This window comes from Protobothrops mucrosquamatus, unplaced genomic scaffold (genome assembly GCF_001527695.2).
Source record: "Protobothrops mucrosquamatus isolate PMUCROS unplaced genomic scaffold, P.Mucros_1.0 scaffold2939, whole genome shotgun sequence".
NCBI classification, from domain to species: domain Eukaryota; kingdom Metazoa; phylum Chordata; class Lepidosauria; order Squamata; family Viperidae; genus Protobothrops; species Protobothrops mucrosquamatus.
The window spans coordinates 258,664-265,847 of NW_015388962.1; positions in this window are offsets into that span (position 1 = coordinate 258,664).

Below are 7,184 nucleotides of genomic sequence, written 5' to 3' on the forward strand. Positions count from 1 at the left end.
CCCCCCCCACTCGCCTCCCGCCTTCCTTTGCAAAAGCCCCCCCACCTCTGAAGATCTCACTTAGCAACGGCTGTGTTGGGCTCGATGGTGGCCGTAAGGCGAGGACTAATTTGTAAGCCATCATTAAGAAGAGATTGGAGAACCACTTGTCTGAAATGCTTTAGTTTAGGGTTTCCTGCCTGAGCAGGGGGTTGGACTAGATGACCTCCAAGGTCCCCTCCAACTCTGTTATTCTGCTGCTCTGCTATTCTTTTTTTTTTCCTTCCTTCCTTCCTTCCTTCCTTCCTTCCTTCCTTCCTTCCTTCCTTATTCTATTCTATTCTATTCTATTCTATTCTATTCTATTCTATTCTATTCTATTCTATTCTATTCTATCTGAAATGGTATAGGGTTTCCTGCCTGAGCAGGGGGTTGGACTATATGACCTTCAAGGTCCCTTCCAGCTCTATTCTATTCTATTCTATCTGAAATGGTATAGGGTTTCCTGCCTGAGCAGGAGGTTGGACTAGATGATCTCCAAGATCCCTTCCACCTCTATTCTATTCTATTCTATTCTATTCTATTCTATTCCATTCCATTCCATTCCATTCCATTCCATTCCATTCCATTCCATTCCATGCTTCTGAATGGGATTTGTTGCCCGGCCTCGATGTCCCCATCCGTAACAGGGGCTCTGGGCTGGGCATGCTTCCATCGCGAGCCTGGCATTGGTTGGCAAGCCTCCTTTTCTCCCTCTGCCTGGCGTTCTCCCAGTTGCTAGCATGTGGGAACGCAGCCGCCTGCCATCAGCTCAGGGAAATGAGTCAGAGCTGAAAAAGCAACAAATCGCCACCCCCTCGCAGTGTGCCGAGCCAAATCCGAGCGGCCACGTTGGTGCCCGATCGGTGGGCAAAAGTGGGGGGTGAGCTTGGGTGGGTCCAGGCCCTGGCCTGGCAGAGGAGACCCTGGAGCAAACTGGCATCAGGGGATAATCCTTCTATGAACAGTAACTACGTTGGCACGAGTGCCGATCAAATCTCCACAAGCCTCAATGCACGTACTTAACGCAAGCGTGCAATTTCCCCGATATGTGTCTTTGCCGTCCTCAGCTTAGAGCCCCAGATTTTGGCAGCTAAGCGAAACATTTGTTCAACGAGTTTTGCCCCCGTTTTACGATCTTCCTCGCTCTGGTCGGTAAATGAATCATCGCAGTCCTTAAGCGAGTCACACAGTCTGGCTTCTTCACTGATTGGCGAGAAGGTTCGCCAAAGGAGGGTCGCGCGACTCCGGGGACGCTGCGACCATCCTAGATACGAGTCAGTTGCCGAGCGTCCGAATGTTGACCCTGCGACGGTCGTAAGGTGGGAAAATGGGTCCCTCAGTCCCTTTTTTGTAACTTGGAACGGTCACTAAAGGAAATGTTGCACGCGCAGGACCGGCTCTCGCCAGCGTGCAATTTTTCCATAAGTGTCTTTATTCCACCAGGGGCACACGGAGCCGTGCGTGCGCGGCGCCCGTGGCGGGCCCGTGGCGGTAAACACCGCGTGGGCACGCCGATGTCTGCGTGAAGGCGCCCTCCGTACGGGGAGCTATTTCTGTGCCACCAGAAGCCTTGCGAGCGGGGTTTCCCCCCTCCTGCGCACGGGTGACGGCGAGTGGCAGAAGGTGGCGACTGACACGCCGCGCCAGACAGAAAGCGCAATTCTCAGCTTTCCCCTGCCTTGAAACGACAGCCCGCAGCACCCCTTCCTCGCTCTGTCTTTCACCATTCCACGGCGCGGGTACGCACACACACACACACACACACACGCACAGCCCAGCCAGGTTGGGCTGCCTGCCAAGAACTCGTCCCTCCCTGGCACTGCCCGTTCTCGCCTTCGGCACTCTCTGTGCCGTCAGCCTGCCACGGTTCCTGACGGCTGCGCTGTGGGCGGGAGACACGGGGGGGGGATGGGAGTGGACTCAATCTTCTCATGGGGAAGAAGCCAAGGGGAAGTTGCCAAGCCTTTGCTGCTGGCACGGGCGGCCGTCCGTCCGTCCATCGCCGCAGGGCTGTGGCACCGAGCTGTGGAGGACGGCTGGTGGGCGCTGCCCGTACGCTTGGGTGGACGTCCTTGAGAGGAGCAAGCGTCACGTTCTCCCGCGGTCCCTGTTTACCTGCGCCGTCGTGTCATCAGAATACGGACACCGCGTCCTGCAGGCTACGCGGTGCAGGTAATCCTTGACTTACCATCACAAGGCAGGCCGACATTTCTGTGGCTAAGCCTGAGGGTGGTTAAGTGAGTTTTGCCCCCATTTTTACCACCTTTCTGGCCACCGTTTCTCCAGTGGATCACTGCAGTTGTTAAGTTAGTAAACAGGGCTGTTCAGGGAATCTGAGCCGGGGCTGGACTAGATGATCTCCAATTTCCCTTCCAGCTCTATTCTATTCTATTCTATTCTATTCTATTCTATTCTATTCTATTTTATTCTATTCTATTCTATTCTATTCTTCTTAATTCTATTCTATTCTATTTCTTCTATTCCATTTCTTATTTCTATTCTGTTCTATTCTATTCATTTCTTCTTAATTCTATTCTATTCTATTCTATTCTATTATTTCTTCTTAATTCTATTCTATTCTATTCCATATTCTGTTCTGTTCTATTCTATTCTATTTCTTCTTAATTCTATTCTATTCTATTATTTTTTCTTAATTCTATTCTATTCTATTCTATTTCTTCTTAATTCTATTCTATTCTATTCTATTCTATTCTATTCTATTTCTTCTTAATTCTATTCTATTCTATATTCTGTTCTGTTCTATTCTATTTTATTCTATTTCTTCTTAATTCTATTCTATTCAAACACTTGGCAACCGATTCCTACTTATGACGGTCGCAACCTCTCGGTGGGGGGGTCACGTGACCCCCTTTTGCGACCTGCTGACAAGCAAAGTCAACCGAGAAGCCAGAGTCACTTAACAAACCGGGTTACTAGCTTATCCACTGCAAGGATTCACTTAAACGACGGCGGCAAGGAAAGTCGTAAAAAGGGGACAAAGCTCGCTGGGCAACTGTCTCTCTTAGCAACAGAAAACATGGGCTCAATTGCGGCCGTAAGCCGAGGACCGCCTGTGTGATATTTTTTTGCCGAGTTCCTGGAACATCAGCTTCGTTCCGACGATGAAAGGGGAAATAACACTCAATTTTCACTTCGCCGTCGCCACAAAGGAACACGAGATCATTTTTGCCACGTTTTTTTTTCCCCTCCTTTTTAAATTTAATTCAGGGAAAACTTCTCAGAAGCTGACGTTGGTTTGTGCGAATCCCGGACGACACATGTAGTTAGCAGGAGCTTTTGAAGCACTCGCGTTGTTCAGTTGCGAAGTCTCTCTTTAACTCTTTCGGGCACGGAGCGTGTGAAAAGTTCGGCATTTTCTAAGGAATTCAGCTTTCCGAAAGTGCCGGGTTCCTGAATAAGCCCCGATTGTGAGTCCCCATCCTGGTTTGTGGGTTTGGCCTAGGGGGCATCACACAACAGCAGCAGTAAAAACCTTTTGAAGCGGATGCTTCAAAACAGTCAGAAAAGGGGGGTCACGTGACCCCCCACAGGGGAGACACTGCGACCGTCATAAATACGAGCTGGTTTCCGAGCGTCCAAATTTGGATCAAGCGGCCACATGGATGCCGGGACGGCCATTAACTTAAAAGAAACGGTCCTAAGTTCACTTTTTTTTTTTTGCCCAGTGCCGTTGTAACTATGAACGGTCACTAAACGAACCGTCGGGTTTTCCACGGAGTTTCCCCGATGGGTCTCCGCGTGGCTGTGCAGCTGATAGGAGGGATTCGGTTTTATTGTACAGTCCCAGCGAAATCCGAATTTTCTTTTTCGGGAAACTCAGCCGGTTGCCGTTCAGAGACCACCCCCCCTCCCAGATGTGCTAGCAGGGACCCCCTTGCAGAGACGTGAATTAAAATTAAAAGGGGGGACCCCACCCCATTTACTCACATCCCCCCGACCTCCCGAATAAAAGCTGTTTTTTTTTTAAAACTTCTGCACGCACCCGGCACGCAGCAGGTTAATGCGCAGCGGCTTCCCACATGTTCTGCACCCACCAAAGCATGTAAGCATGCCTCCCTCTTCCCCCCACCAAGCCCCCACCTCCCTCTTTCCCCCCCCCCTCGCCTCTCCCCATCCCCATCAGCCCTTTAAAGCTTGTTTTTTTTTTCTCCTGGGTTGCGTTTTGTACACTTCACTTCCCCGGGATGAATAATTCATGGATTTTATTTTTTATTTTTTGGGGGGTACTTCGGGGTTGTTTCCGACAGCCAGACACACCCCCCCCCAGCTCCCCACACACGAGTTACCGGCTGGCGAGGGGGGGGCACTTCCTTTTTTCCTTCCTGGGGTCCTCTTTTTCAAAGTCACCCCACTCCCGGAATCTGCCATCTCCAAATCAAATTTGGACCCACAAAGTTCCTGCCAACTTTCTTGATTTCATTTTTCGCCGGGGCAGCAAGCCCAGGTTTGCGCAACAACGCACTTAACTGGGTTAGGGGAAGGACAGTAATCCGTTTTCCGGGTTTGGCGAGGAAGATCAAGGCTCCCGGGAACCCAGCGAGGGTCGGTGGGAGGGAGAGGCGGCTAAACCCACGGAAAAGGGACACGCTCTGCATGTGCGAATGGCACCGTCCGGCCTTGAAACCGGCTCGGTTTGGGGTCGGGATGCAGGACCGGAAGCTGGCCAGATGGGAGTGTTGGATGGCTTTGGGGTTGAAGCCCTGCCGTCCTCAAGTCGAGCAAGTTTGGCCTGGCCTACCTCGCAGGGTCGTTGTTGGGAGGAAATAGCACCGGGGGGGGGAGGGAAATCTTACCTTTGCCACCTTGAACTTCAAACCAGGATATGGAGGAGATCCGTAAACAATAAAGCCGTTTTTATAGCCCGCAATTAACCTTCCACAGATGGTTAATTGCAAACTGTGGTTTGACTAACCTGGGAGATGACCAGAGGAACGTGTGAGGGTGGGGGGCGGGGAAAGGAGGCCAGTTGTCTCATACACACATACACACACACANGGGGGGGGAGGGGGGCTAAAGAGCCCGCAGGGCCTGGCAGAGTTGGTGTTACTCATCCTTGGGCAGGTAGGATCAAGTTGTCAGCAGCGGATCAGGAGAAAAACATGGAGTGGAAAGAGGGATTTGAAGGCAATCAGAGGAGTGGGCTGGCCGAAGGGGGGGAGGCAGCCTCTGGGGTGGGTCAGGAGGAGTGGGGGGAGGGAGTTATTAAACTTAGAAGAGGGGAGGAGGGAGGGAGGAAAGGAAGGAACGAACAAACAAACAAACGAAGGAAAAGAGAAAAAGCCAGAAGGAAAACAGATGGATGGACGGATGGAAGGAAGGAAAAGAGTGAAAGAGATAGGCAAAGAAGGAAGGAAAACAGACAGAGAAGGATGGATGGATGGATGGAAGAAAGGAAGGATGGAAAAGAGAAAGATACACAAGGAAAGAAGGAAGGAATAGAGAAAGGTAGAAAAAGAAGGAAGGATAACAGGAAGAAAGGAAGGAAAAGAGAAAGATAGGCAAAGAAGGAAGGAAGGAAGGAAAAAAGAGAAAGATAGGCAAAGAAGGAAGGAAGGAAAACAGACAGAAGGAAGGAAGGAAAGGAAGGAAAAGAGAAAGAGATACATAAGGAAAGAAGAAAGGGAAAGAGAGAAAGACAAAGAAGGAAGGAAGGAAAAGAGAAAGATAGGCAAAGAAGGAAGGAAGGAAGGAAGGAAGGAAGGAAGGAAAGAAAAAGAGAAAGAGATAGGCAAAGAAGAAAGGAAGGAAAACACAGAAGGAAAGAAGGAAGGAAGGAAAAGAGAAAGATACACAAGGAAAGAAGAAAGGGAAAGAAAGATAGACAAAGAAGGAAGGAAGGAAGGAAACAGAGAGAAAGGGAGATAAAAGATCAGAAGGCAGGAAATACATCTCAAATAGAATTGCCAGAGGTTTGGGGACTGCTCATCGTTGCCCCTGCAAGATAGACATAAAACCCCTCCTATAATAAAGGCCTCGCCTGACCCCGGGTTGGGTTCCATCCAGGAGGCCAAAAACGGGGAGGGGGAGATGCCGACCCCTCTTTCCTACCCAAAGGGAAGCTTTCCAACCCAAGGCCACTGCAAAAAGAATATATATATATATATATATTATTTTATTTTTTTAAAAAAAGCTTTTAACTTTCTCTCTTGCGCAACGGCAAAGAGCGATGATAATCTAAGAAGGAAATAGCTGTTCCTTTAACAGGGAAAGTGGATGCCAGCAGCCACAGTCCAAGGGTGAAGCTGGCACGGGGCGTGTTCAGGCAGGGCACAAGGTTGTGTCCTAGTAGGTCCTGGGGGGTGGGGGTGGGGGGATGAATCAGTGGGTCGGCTAGCAGCCAGCTACGAGGAGGAGGAGGAGGAGAAGGAAGCAAGCAAGTTGTGCTTTGTGTGGATAAAACAGCAGCAAAAAAAAAAAAGAGGGCAGAAGGCTGGCTTAATTTCAGAATAACAGAGGTGGAAGGGAGCTCGGAGGTCATCTAGTCCCACCCCCCCGCTCAGAAGACAGAATAACGAGGTTAGGGAGGGACCTCGGAGGTCATCTAGTCCCAACCCCCTGCTCAGAAGACAGAATAACGGAGTTGGATGGGACCTTGGAGGTCATGTAGTCCAACCCCCTGCTCACAGACAAAATAACGGAGTTCGGAGGGACCTTGGAGGTCATCTAGTCCCCACCCCCTGCTCAGAGACAGAATAACGGAGTTGGATGGGACCTTGCAGGTCTTATAATCCAACCCCCCTGGTCAGAGACAGAATAACAGAGTTGAAGGGACTTTGGAGGTCATCTAGTCCCAACCCCTTGCTCAGAAGACCAGGCTTGGATGGCTAAGCAGTTTTTCCGTGCTTGGCGGCACGCTGGACTAGATGACCTTTAAGGTTCCCTCCAGCTCCACCGATTCTGTGATTTGTTTCAGCAGGGAGGAAACCCCTGGTGCTCTCCTATCCAGGCCTTGTCTAGCCAGGACATTGATAGCGGCTTACTTTGAACTCGGCTTGTTACAGGAACCCTCAGGTTAAACCCAGGCTTGGTGCAATCCAGGCTATTGTCATTTACAGAAGGATCAAACTGTGTTTGATCCCTTGGTAGGTCAAGGAACGGAATCAAATTGGAAGTCAACATTTCTCCAGCTTGCAAAAGGCCGG